Genomic DNA, 19,803 nt, shown 5'->3' on the forward strand with positions numbered 1-19,803 from the left:
GGTTGTCCGAGATGTTTTTTAAAACTTGATCAATTTTGTAATTGTTGACTTTTCAGGTAGGAAGTACTCATTTTACGATGCATCCTTGTACTCACAACAACCTTATGATCACTCTAGATTTATCTTCACTACAACTTTATCTTTCACTACACTATTAAGGTTGAAGTCAATGGTCACATTCACTACAATCTCAACACGACTGGTCTTAAACGTAACCCATATTATCACTACATCCATGTACAGTATTTTCTTGCAGAATAACTCAGATATCAATGATTTCTGTGAAAATTGACATATACAGCCTTACGTATCTATCGATCTGTCTAATATCTGTTCTTTACCTAGCTATCTATCTATCTATCTATCTATCTATCTATCTATCTTTCTAAATCAGAAGTCAACAACAATATCATTAATGATACGTAAAAACTACGTCCTCTCAATGCAGTTCCTACCCAGAATCTTCGAGAACCTTCTAGAAAACCTTGAACCCTGCAGGCAGGGAGGGAGGAATGGCCTCTGGTTGATTATATGTAAAACATTTAGATGAAATCACATCTTTTCTTATCAGGTCCCATGGTGTAAGGGTTAGCACTCTCGACTCTAAATCCAGCAGTCCGAGTTCGAATCTCGTTGGGACCTTACCTTTTCAGTTTTCTTAGAAATTGATGATGGAACTGAGCCATATAGTTGACCTTCGATGGACATATATTTCTTACGGCCCACCATTTTATTTAAGTATGAAGATCTCACGGCAGAGAGGAAACGTGTGATATTCAAAATCAAAAGCCGCAATTGCCCTTATGGTAATGGTCGACATGTTTGCAGACAGATGACACAGACATGTGAGAAGTTAGACAAATATGGACGTTCCTGGTTGCTGTATAGCCTAGGTTTATTATCACTTGTAATGAAGGAGAAATGTTGCACATTATTCCACACCTTTTAATTTAGGCTAGGTTAGGCTAGGATGACTAGGGTCCATAACGTAACAGAGCTGGGAAATGCATCATATCGGATCTGTATCTGTGCAAAATGGCGCAAGTTTGTGGAAGTGATTTACGCAATGCCGGAGATAATCCACCTCCACCAGAAATAATGTCTCAGACCATACAATATCTGCTGTTGGACGAGCAGGGGACATTAGACCAATATATTCCTGTAGTTTACTGCTCTTCCCAAACACGCAGCAAGACATTCGTAAAAGCGTTAAACTGAACTTTTCCATCGGTTTTCATATCTTTAATTACTTACACCAGTTCCAACAGATGGAAAAAATCATTTGAAAAATCAGAAATTATTTGCCTATAAAAAGCATTTTGATCGATCGTACCAAATACTCAATTATTTATGTACCCGACGAAATATTCAGTCACTCCTATATCCGATATTTTTCCTGCTGGCTGGTGCCGTTAAAGTCATATGGTAATTTACCGCAATTAGATTATAGATATATTCATCTATATGGAATGGCTCAGCGTGAAGAAACATATATATTTTCTAAATCCTCCTCTTCACTACATAGTTCTAAAACATCTTGACTACACCATTGTATGACCACATTGTGTTCTTATCTTCACCACAGCCTCGGCAAAATTGATGTTTTCTTTACACATCAGGGTAGATGGCCATCTTTATGATGACAGAGAACACACATAACATATTAAACCACTTATCTTTAGTCACTTTAATCTAATTTCTGCTGATAAAAACGAATTATAATGACAATCCTTCTGTTCTGTGACAGGACATTGTACGGGTGAAGGAACTGTTGTCAGACACATGTATTAAACTACTGAGAAATAAACTTAACTGTATTAAAGTATTAACTTCACTATATTAGACTTCTCTATATTAAGCTATGCTAGGATATGATCAGTTCCCAGGTTATATAAGGGCGGGAGCCGGGCCGAGAGCATCATTTGAGCTGTGACCTCTGTCGAGTGAACATCTCTGCTCCGCCTTGCAAGCTCCCCCAACCTTTCCTCGAACACTTCAATATAATAATGTTCACCAAGGAGGTAGGACGATCCTCCTTTGTCCAGGAGATGGAATTTGAATATGTCCATGTATTTGACATGGGCTATGGCTGTGTGGACATGGAAGTGGAATATCCAGACGTGGAAGTGATGGATGGAGTGGAACTTGGCTGTGTGGATATGGAGGTGGAATACCCAGACGTTGAAGAGATGGATGGAGTGGAATTGGTGGAATACCCGGACGTGGAAGTCATGGATGGAGTGGAATTTGGCTGTGTGGATATGGAGGTGGAATACCCAGAAGTGGAATTGGAGGAAATGGAATATGGGTGAAGCTGGTATGAACGCCATATGGATTTGGTGAAGGTTGACCTCGTAATGTTTTGACGTAAAATAGGTCAACCACTGTGACCATGTGGCGGGGAGGGCCACATCCACCAACCACGAAGCGAGCCCCACCACGAAGTATCCTGGCTGCATCCACGTACGAGAACCACCGCGGGATTGCCGTCATCCAGTACTCCTGCTATGCCTCCTACAAGAAGGCACTTCTTGCCAACGTGACACCACTTTCCGTCAACGGTCGCTGTGCAAAAGTGAAACCTCACCGTCCCACTGATGCTGACCAAGTGACCTCGTCCACTCAAGTGGCACTGCAGCCCACACTCCCTACCAGACCCACCATCCATGAGGAAATGCAGCCCACCCCACTTGTCAGGCCCACCTTCAGGGAGACATGGCAGGTCTCAAGACCTGTCAGGCCCACCATTCAAGACCGACTTGGTCCACCAACACATGTCAGGTCTAGCGTTCTAGACCGAGTGGGACCAATAACACATGACATGTCCTACGTTACAGACCGACTGCACTCCGCACCACGTACGGGCGTTAAAAGGCGTGTCGAGATGACTCACGCTCCCCGTGCCAAAAGATTCAGTTGGTGAGGAACCTGAGTTCTTTCTTCCTGCTGGTGCTGCAGGAGAACACGGCCCTAGAGTGGACACTGGAGGCGTGTTTGTGTTTGTGTTTGGGTTATCACTGAGGAACCAACACCAAGACAACTTTAGTTTCGCCCCGCCAAGGATTACGTTAATATGGCGGAAGTCTGGCTTTCTCCCAGTAGTGGATGACACATAATATCTACGTGGGACGTTGAAAAACAAAGAAAGAAAAAAAATGGGAACATTATCCCGCCAAAAAAAATACATAAATTTACGGGGATAATTTCCTTCGTCTTCAAAGAAAAAGTGAAACTCTTCCGACGCTACCGTGCCTTCCATAAAGCAACCCTCAAAGAAATCACTTTCTACACAATGCGCAAGGACTCGGTTAGCCAGTCTCCATATGACTGGGGCTATTCATCCCTCTGATTGATTCATTTTTCAAGATTAAGGAAAGTTATAATAAAAATATTGTATTGAGTTTCTCCGTTGGCGTCAGGGTAAACACCCATCCCCCCCGAAGCTTGGTTACCTTTCCGTGGTGGGGGGGACTTCATGGATTGGGCTGTAGCAACCATCGTTGGTTGCTTCGGTTCAATCCATGAACGAAAAACCAAGCATCTTTAGCGTAATTGTCGTATAAATTCACTTGGTGTCAAAACTGACGCGAAAGTGGTTGTCTCAATTTTGTCAGAAATGTTTGTGCGTTTCGGCCTGATGGCGGGAGTCGGTTTGGCGCTGTGGTCATGAGGGAATACGAGGAAGATTGGCAACCGTCCCAGAAGTAGCTACAGTGAGGCCCAGCAGCTGTCCCTAATACTGTGGAAGGCACTCATGTAAGGTGTGCAGTGAGGTGCAGCAGTAACAAGGGAAACGGACAACCAAAACAGCAATCTTGATCATCAGGAGGCTATCCAATGCTCAGAGTAGATAAGGACGATTATTGTATGGCTTCGTTCAGAGGATGAAAATCTTAGCCGTGAAAATCAACAAGTAAAATAACTAGTAGTTAGTGGTAGTGAAGTGGAATTACCGCATTTCTGTGGTCTTAATAGTAAAACGAAACTTTTCGTTTTCTCTGTCAATCTAGAGGTGTTGTAGACCACCATCCTTAAGGTTGTAAGGTAATGGTAACTACAAGGTTATGACCTCAGCAAATTTGTGATGGAAAGTGCAGGAAATGTGGTAATGTATATAATATAAATTATATAGTTGCATAATAAATGTGTATTAAAATTTTGTCTTCTCTGTTCCCGTTCATTAATTCAAATACAGGTAAGTTTTCTCTCTAACGAGGTGGGATAAGCTACGTGCACTCGGCTTGTAAATGTGGTGACTTTCCCTTCATTACCACAATGTTGTGCTGAACTGAAGATGTAGAATTCCGTAGACGAAACTAAGATAGGAAATCAGTCTACATCAAAAATTGAAGGCGCCGCTGTGTGTGTGTGTGTGTGTGTGTGTGTGTGTGTGTGTGTGTGCGTGTGTGTGTGTGTGTGTGTGTGTGTGTGTGTGTGGACTACTTTAATCATTATCACGTGAGTCTTTTGAGGAAGGATTTGTACACTCGCGTTGCCCCGTCTCTTATCCTTGTAAGTGTAAAATATGTTTTCACTCCTGTGTGCACTCACACACACACACACACACACACAGACACACACACACACACACACACACACATAACCTATGATATTATCTAGTATTCTCTTCAGAATGATATCTTACACCTTGATTATAAAAGACAAAGAAAAATTTATAAAAACATATACATATATTTACACACGTGTAGATATATGTTATGTATTGAAATGTGGCGGAAAAATTCCTTATATATTAACAAACGTGATTGAGGACTTAAAGAATCTGGTACAAACATAATGGTTATTGTGATAAATGATTTATTTATGGTAAATATGTATTGTGTTGCATTATAATGGTTGTTCAGAACCAAGGTTCTTAAACCTGAATCAGTGAAATACTATCAGAAATAGAAAACCTGTTAAACATAAACATTTATATTGATTAACCACAGAATATATTTTCCTCTTGGTATGTAAAAGAAAATACAGTACAGGGAGCTAGTTTGAGGAAGAGTATTTCATATTCTAACAAAATATTTACCTGTAATAGCGTCCCTTATCTTTCGTCATCATTTCTTATGTTTACTATCAAGAAATGTCTTTTATGTAACATAAAAATTCTGTCTAGGTATTTGATTAATGTTGTCCAAGGATGAGCTACATGCCACACGTGGTCAGATCACAGTGGTGGTGGTCAGGTCAGTGGGCGGTGTGTGTGTGTGTGTGTGTGTGTGTGTGTGTGTAGTCCCTGGGTTCATGTTGGCCACAGCCACCCACCGGCCGGTGGTCAGGTCAGTGGGCGGTGTGTGTTTGTGTGTGTGTGTGTGTGTGTGTGTGTGTGTGTGTGTGTAGCCCCTGGGTTCATGTTGGCCACAGCCACCCACCCACCGGCCAGCCGGGCGGTAGTTTATAACTAAGACTGGTAGTTTCACATGCCACTTGGAGTGTCCCTCACTACAGAACTTGAGCAGCTCTTATCCTGAGGTGGAGCAGTTGATCCTCTCCACCAGGCTGGTACACTTGGTCTGCACCAGGTGGCTCCCTCCTGGTCATCCTGAGTGGTTGGTTGCTGTGTTGGATTTAATGACCACTGACTTGTGAAGGTCATTAGACCAGCCATCATTTGATCATCTGATAAAACATGAAGCAACGCCAAATATTACATGATCCACCTAAACTATTGAGAATGATCAAGTCTGATATTGTTACGTTACGTCATCCAGTCTTGCCACTCACATGTTACGGTAATCACGACTACATACATAGTGTTGTTACGACTGATATTATGTATGTAGTTGATGACTTGTGGACACCAGAGGAAACCATCATTATAATGTCTTGTGTCACCAACATGTATCTATAAGACTTCTATAACCAGCACGATCATGAAGGTTATAACAACATTATCCTTGTGTCACCAACATGTATCTATAATGCTTCTATAACCAGCATGATCAAGAAGGTTATAACAACATTATCCTTGTGTCACCATCATGTATCTATAATACTTCTATAACCAGCATGATCAAGAAGGTTATAACAACATTACCCTTGTGTCACCAACATGTATCTATAATACTTCTATAACCAGCATGATCAAGAAGGTTATAACAACATTATCCTTGTGTCACCAACATGTATCTATAATACTTCTATAACCAGCATGATCAAGAAGGTTATAACAACATTATCCTTGTGTCACCAACATGTATCTATAATACTTCTATAACCAGCATGATCAAGAAGGTTATAACAACATTATCCTTGTGTCACCAACATGTATCTATAATGCTTCTATAACCAGCATGATCAAGAAGGTTATAACAACATTATCCTTGTGTCACCAACATGTATCTATAATACTTCTATAACCAGCATGATCAAGAAGGTTATAACAACATTATCCTTGTAGTTGTTGGATCAGTGTAGAGCAGAGCAATACCTGGTGAACATTACTTCCTGGTTGGTGGCCGCCATAAATACCACCAGTGTTTATAAGCTCACACATCACCAGGGGTTAAGATATGGTGTTATCCCTCACTGCTCTATATAGCACCAGCCACGGTGGCTGGGCCTCCAGCTTATACCTCACTCCTACTCTTCTATATCCCTAACTTCCTTGTGATCATCTCACTTTGAATAACTAGATCTTCACATAACAGTTGTTTGTTGTTGTTGTTGTTGTTGTTGTTGTTATATGTTGTAGGTTTATGTTCTGCCACTGGACGACTCGTTCTCTGATCTTACCCAACAAGTAATTTGTTGTGTCGAGATTCGTCAGGTGTTTATCATACGGAGTCTGTAACACGTAAGTCTGTCTATCGTTCACTATACTGGATAGTAACTGGTAAAGGTTATTAAAGATATCTACACCAGAATCTGTGCCACACAACAAAACATACAAATCACGATATTTGCAACATGATAACATGTTTGACCATCAGCAGGTAAGGTCATCAAGCCGCACCATACATACGTCAGACAGTAACATCAGTTGTATAACAGGATGTATATATGTTGTTGGATTTAAGGGCTATCACCTAAAGGTCATGAAGCCAGAATGTGAACCATAACCACTTACGGGTGGAGTCCGGTAACACCTTTCATAGCATTATGTCTCAAACAGAATACAGTAGTCAGTTTCATATAAGTATTCTGCACTTCAACTGATTAATGCTATGATAAGGATGAAGAGAATTACAAACCATGAATACTCATTGTAAGGATCACATCAAGGATGAAACATATATAACTAGAAGTGTTGAGGAAACAAAGATGGTGAAATACCTTGACCCGCCCGGGATCACTAGCACCTGTGGCAATGGACACACCTTTGTAATGCTTGATCACTTACAACTGATCAACTTTATTACGAAAGCCTTAGGTATTGTCCCTCAGAAGAATGTTTTACAAATATCTACAGAAGACGTATCTGTGTTAGATAGACGCCATTTCTAGAATATATCTTTACCCGGGACGTGTAACACTTGTGTGGATGGACACAACTTTGTAATGCATGATGTATTGCACGAAATGAACTTCACTAACGAATACTCATACAACGGCTTGCTGGAGAACATTCAACAAATCTCTATACCGAATTTTTATTATAGATACAAGACATTGTTGAAAGTAAACATAAGATTTATGGTAGAAAAGGGACGTAATAGTATATAGTTTGTTACGAAAATGAGATACTCCTGCCTTAAACTTGTTCACTTCTGTTGTTTTTCTTTTAAATCCCCAGAGAAAATATTCTGTTGTTTATGATAATATAGATTTGTTTTTATCACCTTATTTGAATTTCTTATAATCTTTACTGATTCTAGCTGAAACGCATTGGTTTAAACAACCATTAAAGTTCAACACAATATATAGTCCTTATAAACAAATAATGTATCAGAACAACATTATGTTTCATCAAATTCCTTAAGTCTTCTGTAACATTTTGAAGCACATAACATTTTCACAAGTCTCATCTAGCGCACCACTCTCTTCACCCCAACATACTTCTTTTCTGAAAATCCCTACAGATCTTCACCATTGCCTGCAACAGATAATCTTATTATACTTAGTCGCTGTCTCCAGAGTTAGAAGGTAGTTCAAGGAAACAGACGAAAGACTGGCACCAACCCACCCACATACACATAGACATACATACACGTCCACACACGCACATATACATACCTATACATTTCAACGTAGACAAACAAATACATACACAAACATATACGTATATACCCATGTACATATCCATACCTGCTGCCTTTAACCATTCCCATCGCAACCCCGCCGTATATGAAAATGACCGCTCAAAATCTTTTTACACTTAATCCTTCCGCCTCCAATCTGGTCTCCCACTTCTCCTCATTCCTTTTAACATTGACACATATATCCTCTTTGTCAATCTTTCCTCACTCATTCTCTCCATGTGACGAAACCATTTCAATACACCCTCTTCTGTTCTCTCAACCATACTCTTTTTATTACCACACATCTCTATTACCCTTTCATTACTTAAACCACCTCACATAACATATTGTCCTCAAACATCTCATTTCCTACACATCCAACCTTCTCCGCAAAACCCTATCTATAGCCCACGCCTCGCAACCATAGAACATTGTTGGAAGCACTATTCCTTCAAACATACTCATTTTTCCTTTTCGAGATAATATTCTTTCCCTCCAGCATACACATTCTTCAACGCTCCCAGAACCTTCGCTCTCTTCCTCAACCAATGACTCGCTTCCGCTTCCATCGTTCCATCCGCTATCAAGTCCACTCACAGATATCTACAACACTTCACTTTCTTCACTTTTCTCCATTCAAACTTACCCTCCAATTAACTTGTCCCTCAACCCCACTGAACCTAATAACCTTGCTCTTATTCACATTTACTTTTTTCTTTCACACACTTTACCAAACTCAGTCACCAGCTTCTGCAGTTTCACACCCGAATCAGCCGCCAGCGCTGTATTATCAGTGAACAACAATTTACTCACTTCCCAAGCCCTCTCATCCACAACAGACTGCATACTAGCCCCTCTCTCCAAAACTCTTGCATTCACCTCCCTAACTACCCCATCCATAAACAAATTTAACTACCATGGCGATCCCACGCACCCCTGATGCAAACAGACATTCCCTAGGAACCAATCACTTTCCTCTCTTCCTACTTGTGCACATGCCTTACATCCTTTGTAAAAGCTTTTAACTGCTTCTAGCAACTTGCCTTCCACAGTGGATCTGTATCCACCCTATCCTATTCCTTCTCTAGATCCATAAATGCTACCTAAAAGTCCATCTGTATATCTAAGTGTTTCTCACATACATTCTTCAAAGCAAGAATAATAGTAATAATGATAATAATAACGATAACAGTAATGGCAATAGTAATAGTAATGATAATGTGATAATGATAATAATGATAATAATAATGATAATAATAATAATAATAATAATAATAATAATAATAATAATAATAATAATAATAATAATAATAATAATAAGATAATAATGATAATAATAATAATAATAGAGATAATGATAATGATAATAATAATAATGACAATAATGATAATGATAATAATAATAATAACAATAATAATAATAATAATAATAATAATAATAATAATAATAATAATGATAATAACAACTTATGCGTACATATATATTTCAGCGCATACATACACAGACAGCGAGACAGTGGCAGGAATACACAACAAAGGCCACATTCGTTCACACTCAGTCTCTAGCTGTCTTGTGTAATGCACCGAAACCATAGCTCCCTTTACACATCAAGGCCTCACAGACCTTTCCATGGTTTACCCCAGACGCTTCACATGCCCTGGCAATCTTTCCTCACTCATTATCTCCATATGTCCAAACCATTTCAACACACCCTTTTCTGCTGTGGACCACTTTAACAAAGGTTACTACGTATTTACCCAATTTCGACGTCATTTGAATCAGGTAAATTGCTGGACGAAGAAGTACTATGGCAGCGGTTACCAGTGTGCGCAGGACCAAAACTGTTACTACAACGGCGCCTCCAGCCAACAGCCTACAACAGAAAATCAAACTGAGTGCTGCAACGATGAAGAATTCCTCGATGAGGCCCCCAGGAGAGAGAGGATTCTTAATGTGTTGTTGGTAATGATTGTGCCATAGTCTTCAAGATCACTGCTACTCTGAAGACAACTGACCATACAGAGATACTGACCTTTGTGACCATCTTTACGATGAGTACAAGAATGCCAGTGAGCATCATCTTTGCCACCTCCACGACAAGTACCACAACTATCTCATCCAAGAATATTCTATGGACTTTCTGTGTGACCTGCACAGCGTAGTCAGCCTTTCTAATGATAGGAACCATTACATCCACCACCACCATTCTCACGAGGATGATGAACACTAAGAGGAACATAGTCACCTGGAATATGAGTTCCCGCACGATATTCCTCACAACTCTCCGCACAAGACCTACGAGCCATCTTATTGCGCTCACTACCAGACGGTCCATCACGCTCAAGAATTCCTGTTCGAGAACGAAGCAGGTGACTACAATGACCCAGATGGTGTAAAGTGCCAGGCGAACACCCTTACGAAGACATGAGAGAAACACACACCTGCACATAGCCACAAGGTACAACAATGCCGGTGCGAAATATGGGAGGATAACCAATGACCAGGTGGATCCACTGCGCCATGGTAGCCGGTCCAGGAGCATGAGCAGCATTTCCTTAGGTTTTGTTGATCCAATCTTTGGCAGGACACGTTGAACGTTTTTGTGCACAATGCACATGATGATGGATGATCTGTTTTTGTTTTAGTGAGAGATTGTTGATGACATGTTCTCTTGATATCCGGGATAGGTAATATAGTATGGTTGTAAACTTCGTATGGTTGTAGTTATGATTTTGTATTGTCTCGAGTAGTTATGATAATACTTTTGGTAGGCATGAATATGAGCATATCAAGGATGGTTAATCCTGTTAAAATGTAGGGTAGTTATGATAACCTTGAAGACAGGAAGAGGCGTGTGTTTTGATAGGGAAGTGTAGTGTGCTATGTAGAGTAAGGTAAATATTTGATAATGATATGTGTATGGGAAAGACGTCACCATCTTTTATCACACACGATAGATCACTACTACTGTATTGTACGTAATGTACAGTAATGATAATACATAAGTTAGATTGGTGATATAATTGTATGTTATGGATGGTAAAGATGACAGTGATCAAAATTACAGTGAATTTATTCATGAAAATGATGATTATGCCACTGGCGGGGATTGGTGACTGTGTTAAGGGAATGATAACATTTCTTATTGATAAACCAAAACGCCGACATTGTTTCCCTTGATAGTATCACATGCCATCCTGTTCACTCACGGGTCAGGTTAAGAGCCATCTTCACTACACACTTTACATTACTTGAAGATGTTTTTGGCCTGCTGGCGCTTACAGGATCATATCAAGCATATCTTCACTATACCATGGCGATATTCATTATTGAAGAGAAAAATGAAATTAATCGCACAACCAAGATGCTTTCCTCATACAAGGATAATTGTTTATCTTATGTATGACATATACACATACATACTTGCTTGCCTTCATCCATCTCTGGCGCTACCCGGCCCCACAGGAAACAGCACCGATATTAACAAACGTGACTGAGGACTTAAAGAATCTGGTAAAACATAATGGTCATTGTGATGAATGATTTGTTTATTATAATTATGTATTGTGTTGCATTATAATGATTGTTCAGAACCAAGATCTTTAAGCCTGAATCCTTAATGTTATATAAGAAATGATAAAACGTATCAAAAAATAAACATTTATGATTATAAAGAACAGAATGCATTATCATGTGGGTATCTAAGTGAAAATGCAATATAAGGAGCTAGTTTAAGGCAGGAGTATTTCATCTTTTAACAAAATATTTACCTCTACCTCCCTTTTCTTTCATCATCTTTTTTATGTTTACTATCATGAAATGCCTCTTATCTTACATAAAAATTCTGTATAGGTATTTGATTAATGTTCTCCAACGACGCGTTGTATAACTCTTCGTTAGTGAAGTTCATTTCGTGTAATGGATCATGCATTACAAAGCTGTGTCTATCCACACAAGTGTTACACGTCCCAGGTAAAGATATATTCTAGAGATAGTGTATATCTAACATATGTATGTGTTTTATGAATATTCATAAAAAGTTTTCCTGAGGGACAATACCCAAGACTTTCGTATTAAAGTTTTTCAGTTGTAAGTGATCAAGCATTACAAAGCTGTGTCCATTACCATAGGTGCTACTGATCCCGGGTAAAGGTATTTCACCATCTTTGTATCTTTAATCTTTCTAGTTATAGATGTTTCATCCCTGATTCCATCCTTACAATCGATGTATGTGGTTTGTGTTGCCTTTATCCTAAACATATCATTAGTCAGTTGAAGTGGAGAACATGCTTCTGACCCTAGCCACTCTACTCCGTCTTCCACATGCTATTCAAGAGGTGTTACCGGATTCCGCCGATACTATAAGTGCTTACGTCATGAGAGGGCTTCTTTTTTATAACTTTTGATGATTTATATTATTTGGGTTATGTATTTCATTTTGTGATGTTAATAAAATTGTTGAAATTCACATATCATATTCTTTATTTGTCATTTAATTAACTCTAGTTTATCAAACTTGATTGTTTGTTGTTTTTTATATCAATATACATTTTCTCTGAAAAATACTTTAGTTTAATTCATAAATGATATTTCTAAGTAACACGCGGATAATTCTTTCATTAGTGTTCATCACAGTAAAATAAACAGGTCTATTTTACAAAGTATACATAAAGGATCGTACTAAAGTTTTGAAGAATATAAACTCATAACTTGTTTAAAACCTTGTAAACCTTGTGCTGATAATAACTATATCACTTTTCTGTAGGCAATATCGTTTTAATGGGTAAAAGCCGGATGAAAACCTTGTAATATAAAATTTGATGGTATTATGTTTAGGTTGTTGAAGATATTACTGATTTCTACATGTAAAACATTTATGTTATCTGCAAAATAGAAATCTTTATGTTAGATATGTTAATTTTACCGGTTTCACGTTACATACATTTCTGTACCCTGTGCTCCAGAAAAGTTATGGGATTTTATTCATTATCGTATTAGATAATTTGCTTAAATACAATGTCTCACGTACTTTCTATAGAAATCTGGTAGCAATATACATTTTATATCTGGATTCTATGACAATCAATGATAGGTTCTCAGAATCAGTAAAGGTGTAATTATTTTTCTTGTATTGAGTCAAGTTTTCGTCCATCACAAAATACCGTAATGCTGTCTAAGGTTCTCTCTTGGGTCTACATTGCTGAACAACGTCAGTGTACAATGGCCAGTGATATTCACCGTAGACATATGTTTACACTGTGTACACATAGCAGGCAAACTACAGTATCATCTTAAGTTGTGGAAATAAAACTATCAAGGCAGGACAAGGATTTAGGTGTCATCATTAGTAGAGATGTAAAGCCAAGACAACAGTGTATTAATGTACGTAATAAGACTAACAGACAACTTGGTGTCATGTGTTAGTAGCAAGAATGAACAGGTAATATTACAGCTATAGTTAGTCACACACCACTTACATTATGACGTACAATATTGATCACTGTATTACAGTATGCATATCATTTCCTTGATACCAGGCATTATAACCCTTCCAAATGAACACATTAAAATCATGAGAGTTTCTTTCTCTCACAGGTGGCAGGCAGGGTTAGTTATGTAAGAGGTATGTTTACTGATGTAATCTGTACCTTTACCTGGAATATCATCACCTTCTCACATCGTTACTGTAATACGTATAAACTTAGGTCAGTACAGCATATTGTCAAAGAACAACACCATTAGTCATGAAAAAGTAGAACTATCTATCCTCCTCTGACCTTTAATTTCTATGGACAAATTTCATCATATATAGATAATGGAAGAGCCAATTGGAGTCAAAGTAAATGTAATGATTCATTGATCATTTCCATTCATGGTATAGACAGGTAGGGATTTTATGACTACGAGACAATGAGAAACTGTTACTAAGGTTGGAGTATCTGGCAATTATTTCAGATAATCGTAAAAAAATGAAAGAATTAATAAACATTCTTTTTCTTTTGTCTTATTTTTTCATATTTGAAATATTTCATTCATTGATTTCAATCACATTCGGTAAAAGTTGTGATGATTCAACATTGTGTTTGTAAAACGTCCACTGTGGATCTTCCTCCGTTCCTGAAATACTAAGATAACGACCTTGTGGACGCCGACCACAACACGTCAACGTCCCAGTCACAACCCCACGTGGTCACGCTGGCCTCAACCAGTCACAACCCCACGTGGTCACGCTGGCCTCAACCAGTCACAACTCCACGTGGTCACGCTGGCCTCAACCAGTCACAACCCCACGTGGTCACGCTAGCCTCAACCAGTCACAACCCCAAGTGGTCACGCTGGCCTCAACCAGTCACAACTCCACGTGGTCACGCTGGCCTCAACCAGTCACAAGCCCCACGTGGTCACTCTGGCCTCAACCAGTCACAAGCCCCACATGGTCACGCTGACCTCAACCAGTCACAAGCCCCATGTGGTCACGCTGACCTCAACTAGTCACAAGCCCCCGTGGTCACGCTGGCCTCAACCAGTTACAAACCCCACGTGGTCACACTGGCCACAACCAGTTACAAACCCCACGTGGTCACGCTGGCCTCAACCAGTTACAAACCCCACGTGGTCACACTGGCCACAACCGTTCTATATCAACTGTCACCTGCCACCAATTATTGTATCAGATGGGCAATGCCTGGATGACGACAGCGATGTGCTTTCAGAGTATATTTTCACAGAAACTACATAGTAAAAATAATTTTGTAGTTATAGCTTTAGAATAATTGAAAAAAGACAAAGTTACATGAAGCATAAAAACGGCCTTAAAAAAGGAGAGTTGCAAGTGTAGCAGCAGCAGCAGGTGGAGAAGATCTTGGTCAAGATGTTATAACCGGCAGGTCATGATGCGGCCCATCATCTACAAGTGGTACACACACCATCCCTAGACCACACTTACACTACACTTGACCCAGCCTTGTGGCACCCGCGCCAGCCAGGTACTCACTGGCAGTCAACATTATATCATGACAACAAACTTGGACCTACAACTAAACACAACTTATAAATAATAACCCAGCTGGCTAGATTGACAACCATCATGGCGGTCCGCCAGTCATCTGTATATCTCAATCTTTCCTTCATTTAAACTCCAACTTTTTCATGTCATATCCCAACTCCTCTGTTCATCAACATCTTTACGTCATCTCATAGAAAGGGATATTTACACAGTAAGAGTGTATGTGGCACTCAATCTCTCTTGGTATTTCTTCACACAAGTCTCTTTTCCAAGTTCACTTCCTCTCGCCACCTCTTCTCCCCGACATTGTTTCCTCATTCGAAAACCTCTTCAGATCTTCACTGTCGTCTCCACAAGATGGTGATCAAACATCACACCAGCTGCCCCTTTCAGCACATTTACATCCAAAAGTCTTTCTTTTACACGTCTTTCAATTAACATGTAATCCAGTCATGCCCGCTGGCCATCTCTCCTACTCACATACGTATATTTATGTATATCACATTTTACAAACCAGGTATTCCCAATCACCAGTCCTTTACACACACACAACACAAGTTGTTCACCATTTCCATGCACCTCAGTTATACCCTCCACTGCCACATTACTTACCTTCACATTTAAATCACCATCACTAATACCTGGTCTCTTACATCATAACTGCTGACACACTCACTCACTTGCTCCCAAAATACTTCCTCTGTTCTTGACTCTAACTCGCTACCTCGCTAAGTGCCATTTGACCTGACCTAATGGGGCAGGACAAGGGTCATTATCTTCACTACTCTCTGGACACCACTGGTTCTTGGCCTCAGCCACTACACTCTCCACTTCAATACTATCTCACTAAACTCTTAAAATCACTGATCTTTGACCCATCGCTTTCAGATAATGTTAAAATCCTAATTCATCGTCAAGATCTTCACTATAACGTTGGATGAACATACTGAATGTTGGAGATTCGAACCCATGACCTTGATCTTTGAGACTCAGGCTCGGTAATAATGCACACCATACCTGCCAGTGAATTCCAATACTTAGTCACTTAAATCTTAAGACCACACACACATGTACATACTGAACTGTAGACAAAAATATGGTCAACGAAAGATATTTCATATATCTGGTTTTATAACTTATAAGATCAGGAAATAAGATTTAATCATTATCATTATCGGACGATTATAATGCCCAACAACACACGTTGGGTACAGACAGAAAAAAACTATCGCGCGTTTTTTGTACGAAACAAAATGATGCACCAGACGTGGAATAATGGAACAGTCAATATTTTCCTGTGAGATGGTGGTAGCCCTGATGTCCCTGCCTGTGGGTGTCCTCACCTATGTAATGGCAACGATATATCCTTCCGTATGTAGTACAGTAGATGGGATACGTAAATTGAGCATGTAAATGTAATATTCTGCACAGTAAGGCATATTGCAGTAATCATCATCTCTTGCAAAGTGTCAAATTCGTGGTGTAAAATAATACACTACATGATATCTACGACACCCTGCTTCATACCGGCGGTGATTTATCTGTCTGCTGGTTTAGATTAATCAGCAACCTCATGTAATATGTAGTATCACCTGTGTGACTGATAACAGTATGTCACAAACCTGGCACCACATCATAGTATTTAGTAAACCAACATGAAAAGTAATGACTCTTTTCATGGATCTGCATTAGTTAACTTCCCTTTAACAGTGAAAATCAGATTTCTATATAACATGACCATAGACATGTTGTTGGAGGTTAAGAAAGTAATCTTTGACTGTAAATTTAATTATTTCAATACTTGGTATAACCTCCTCCCGTTGCCAACACTTCATTGAGCCTTCGAGGCTTGGATGCCACTAACGTCTGTGTTAAGTTCCTACCAGAAGGGCTTCGTAGATGTTCCCATGCTTGTAAAGCATCATTTACGACTGTAGCACGACATCGATGTTGTCGGTCAGGCAGGCCTTGCTGCATGGTCGCCCATACGTGCTCTATCGGGTTGAGATCAGGCGATTTTGCAGGATATGGCACACTGTTATATGTGGATGGCGAGCATACCACGCCTTTACAACCCTGGATGTGTGAAGTGGGCTGTTATCTTGGACGAGGTAAAATGGCTCCGGCTGTGGAAACAGCATAGCCCCCACTGAAGGTAGCAGGACCTCCTCCAGTATCTCAACGTATCTAGGTCCGGTCAACTGGCCAGGCCCGACATCCACCAACTCACCGACACCAGCACCATGGATGGATCCAACCAAATAGTCCTGCACTGACGCGCGCGCCCACTCCTCCTGCTACCCACCACATGTTGTGTCTCGTATCTGGTTATATAAAATGTATAAAATTACATAAGACACACGTGTGTCTTAATGATATTAGTGCAACTGTTGCTGCAATATAGATTACGATAATAACTAAGTAAATTAAAAAATATTAACTAACTTAATATATAATAATTATTTATTGTGATATCACATCGTAAATGGAGATTATTGCTACAGTATTTACATATGCCGTATAAAGTGATCATGATCACTGTTATTCACTTAAAAAATAATGAGTGTGCATAACTCAAATGTAATACTGCAGCACAACAGGACGTTTCAAGCAGCAAACCACTGTGGTGGCCGTGGCACCATGGTTTCAAAGCACTTCCGGAACGGTTGTTCAAGTTGGCCTCACCATAAATTGTCATTATAAAATGGAAAATATTTTATATAGCATAACCTCTGTGTGTGTGTGTGTGTGTGTGTGTGTGTGTGTGTGTGTGTGTGTGTGTGTGAGACAGACAGACAGAGAAAGAGCTAACCTGGTGTTAGGATGCCGCCAAACATGTTTGTTTGCAGGGGGACCATCGCTGCAGAAGGTTTTTTCATCACAAAAGATGACGTTCTCCCAAAACTGATGTGGCTTGTCCGCATACTCCAACGCATACTCCACCCTGCTCTCCATGTTTGCCTCACTTAACACAGGTTTTGTTGCTGGTATGCGACCACGTAGCCCCTCAGAGTGATGTCTGTTTCGGACAGTTTGAGGCGTGCACTGCAGACCAAGAGTATCCCGAATGTTGCTAGCGTCGGGCGTGAAGGGGGCGTGAGCAGTAATGACAGCTGCTATGGCCTAGGGAAAGGATGACATATTGCAAATATAACATGTGATGTGGTTGTTTACATAACATCAAGTGGTCCAGTATACCTATATATGCAACATCATTACCTGGGGTTGTGCAAGGTGGGCGCCCACGCCGATGCCTGTTGTCTGTGTTGCCCAACTCTGCCTGTCGGTGAATCCATCGTGCTACGGTTGACCCATGAATACCAAGACGTCTCCCAATTTCAGAGTCGATGTAGCCCTCATTATGAAGCTGTAGAATAGCTTCACGTGTCGCTTGTGAGGTCTCCATGGTAAAATTAGATATACCACAAAAACAACCTTTCGACATTGGCTCGCAGTGAACTATACCCGCGCTGTTTCATTGTTTCAAAAATATATCGCATGTCTCATTACATTTCCTGCATGGACACGAAATGGCGGTGTAAGATAACCTTTATGGACTGCCACGAACCCAGATGTGCTATAGAATAATACAATATCAATAGTAAAACATATTCTTCCCAAATTACACCTATACAATATGAAGGTATTGTGTTTACCTGGCATCACATTGAGGTATGCTGCAGCTACCACATGCCCCCGGGGGTTGCCGCATATAGCTGTGTGTGTCTCACAGATATATTACACACACCAATTCAAAAGTAGGGGTTCGTACTGCCTTGTATGATGTAATTTTATTGTTAATAATATAATGCCGCTCTTGTGGCACGTAACTTACATGGGTCTAGCATAGGACTCTGGAAACCTGTGGCTTCCAGGCACGTATACCAACCCTACCGGCATGGTACAACAGGTAGGCCAGTGATCATTACACACGTCTTCAGACCCCCTCTGCGCGATAGTTTTTTTTGTTGTGTGTACAGTAAAGGAACCCTACCCATTCTTACTCTCCGTATTAACGTTATTCATTTTTCCGTTCTTTGTCCTATAAGAAAACCTTCATATACAAACAACAAGAGTGACAAGCTTATACATCTACTTTCCATAATGGCTGGCAAAGAATCCCCGGAATCCCGCCCGTCTCTGTCTGCTGTCAACGAGGGCTCAGGCAGCAGCAGTGACGCCCCTCCCAACACCTTGGCCCATCTAAATGATTGATCTGATTTGTGCCGCTCTCACCGACTAGTTTATTGTGCTCACTATGAAGAAAAAATACTCATTATCGGTCATTCTATTAACCTTTCTTCTGTTGAGCACCATCTGGCCGGTACTTCTAATATACTAGTCCTTCTGTCTGACACTCAGTTGTCTAACAACTGTGTTTTCAATAACCATTTAACATTTCTAACAATAATCATTTACATTGTCGTTACAAAGGAAGTCTGTGCTTCTTCCAAAATCAACCGGCCATTTGCACGTCTCATGAACCTAGAATGTCTAGACACTGACGTTATCTGGTTGAGAATCTGTCTCCCAACCAACACTTCTGTTTTCACCTCCTGCTCTCCTGACTCTTCACACTGTATATCTTTCTTTGACTGTCTATA

This window comes from Panulirus ornatus, chromosome 9 (genome assembly GCF_036320965.1).
Source record: "Panulirus ornatus isolate Po-2019 chromosome 9, ASM3632096v1, whole genome shotgun sequence".
In the NCBI taxonomy this organism is placed as follows: Eukaryota; Metazoa; Arthropoda; class Malacostraca; order Decapoda; family Palinuridae; genus Panulirus; species Panulirus ornatus.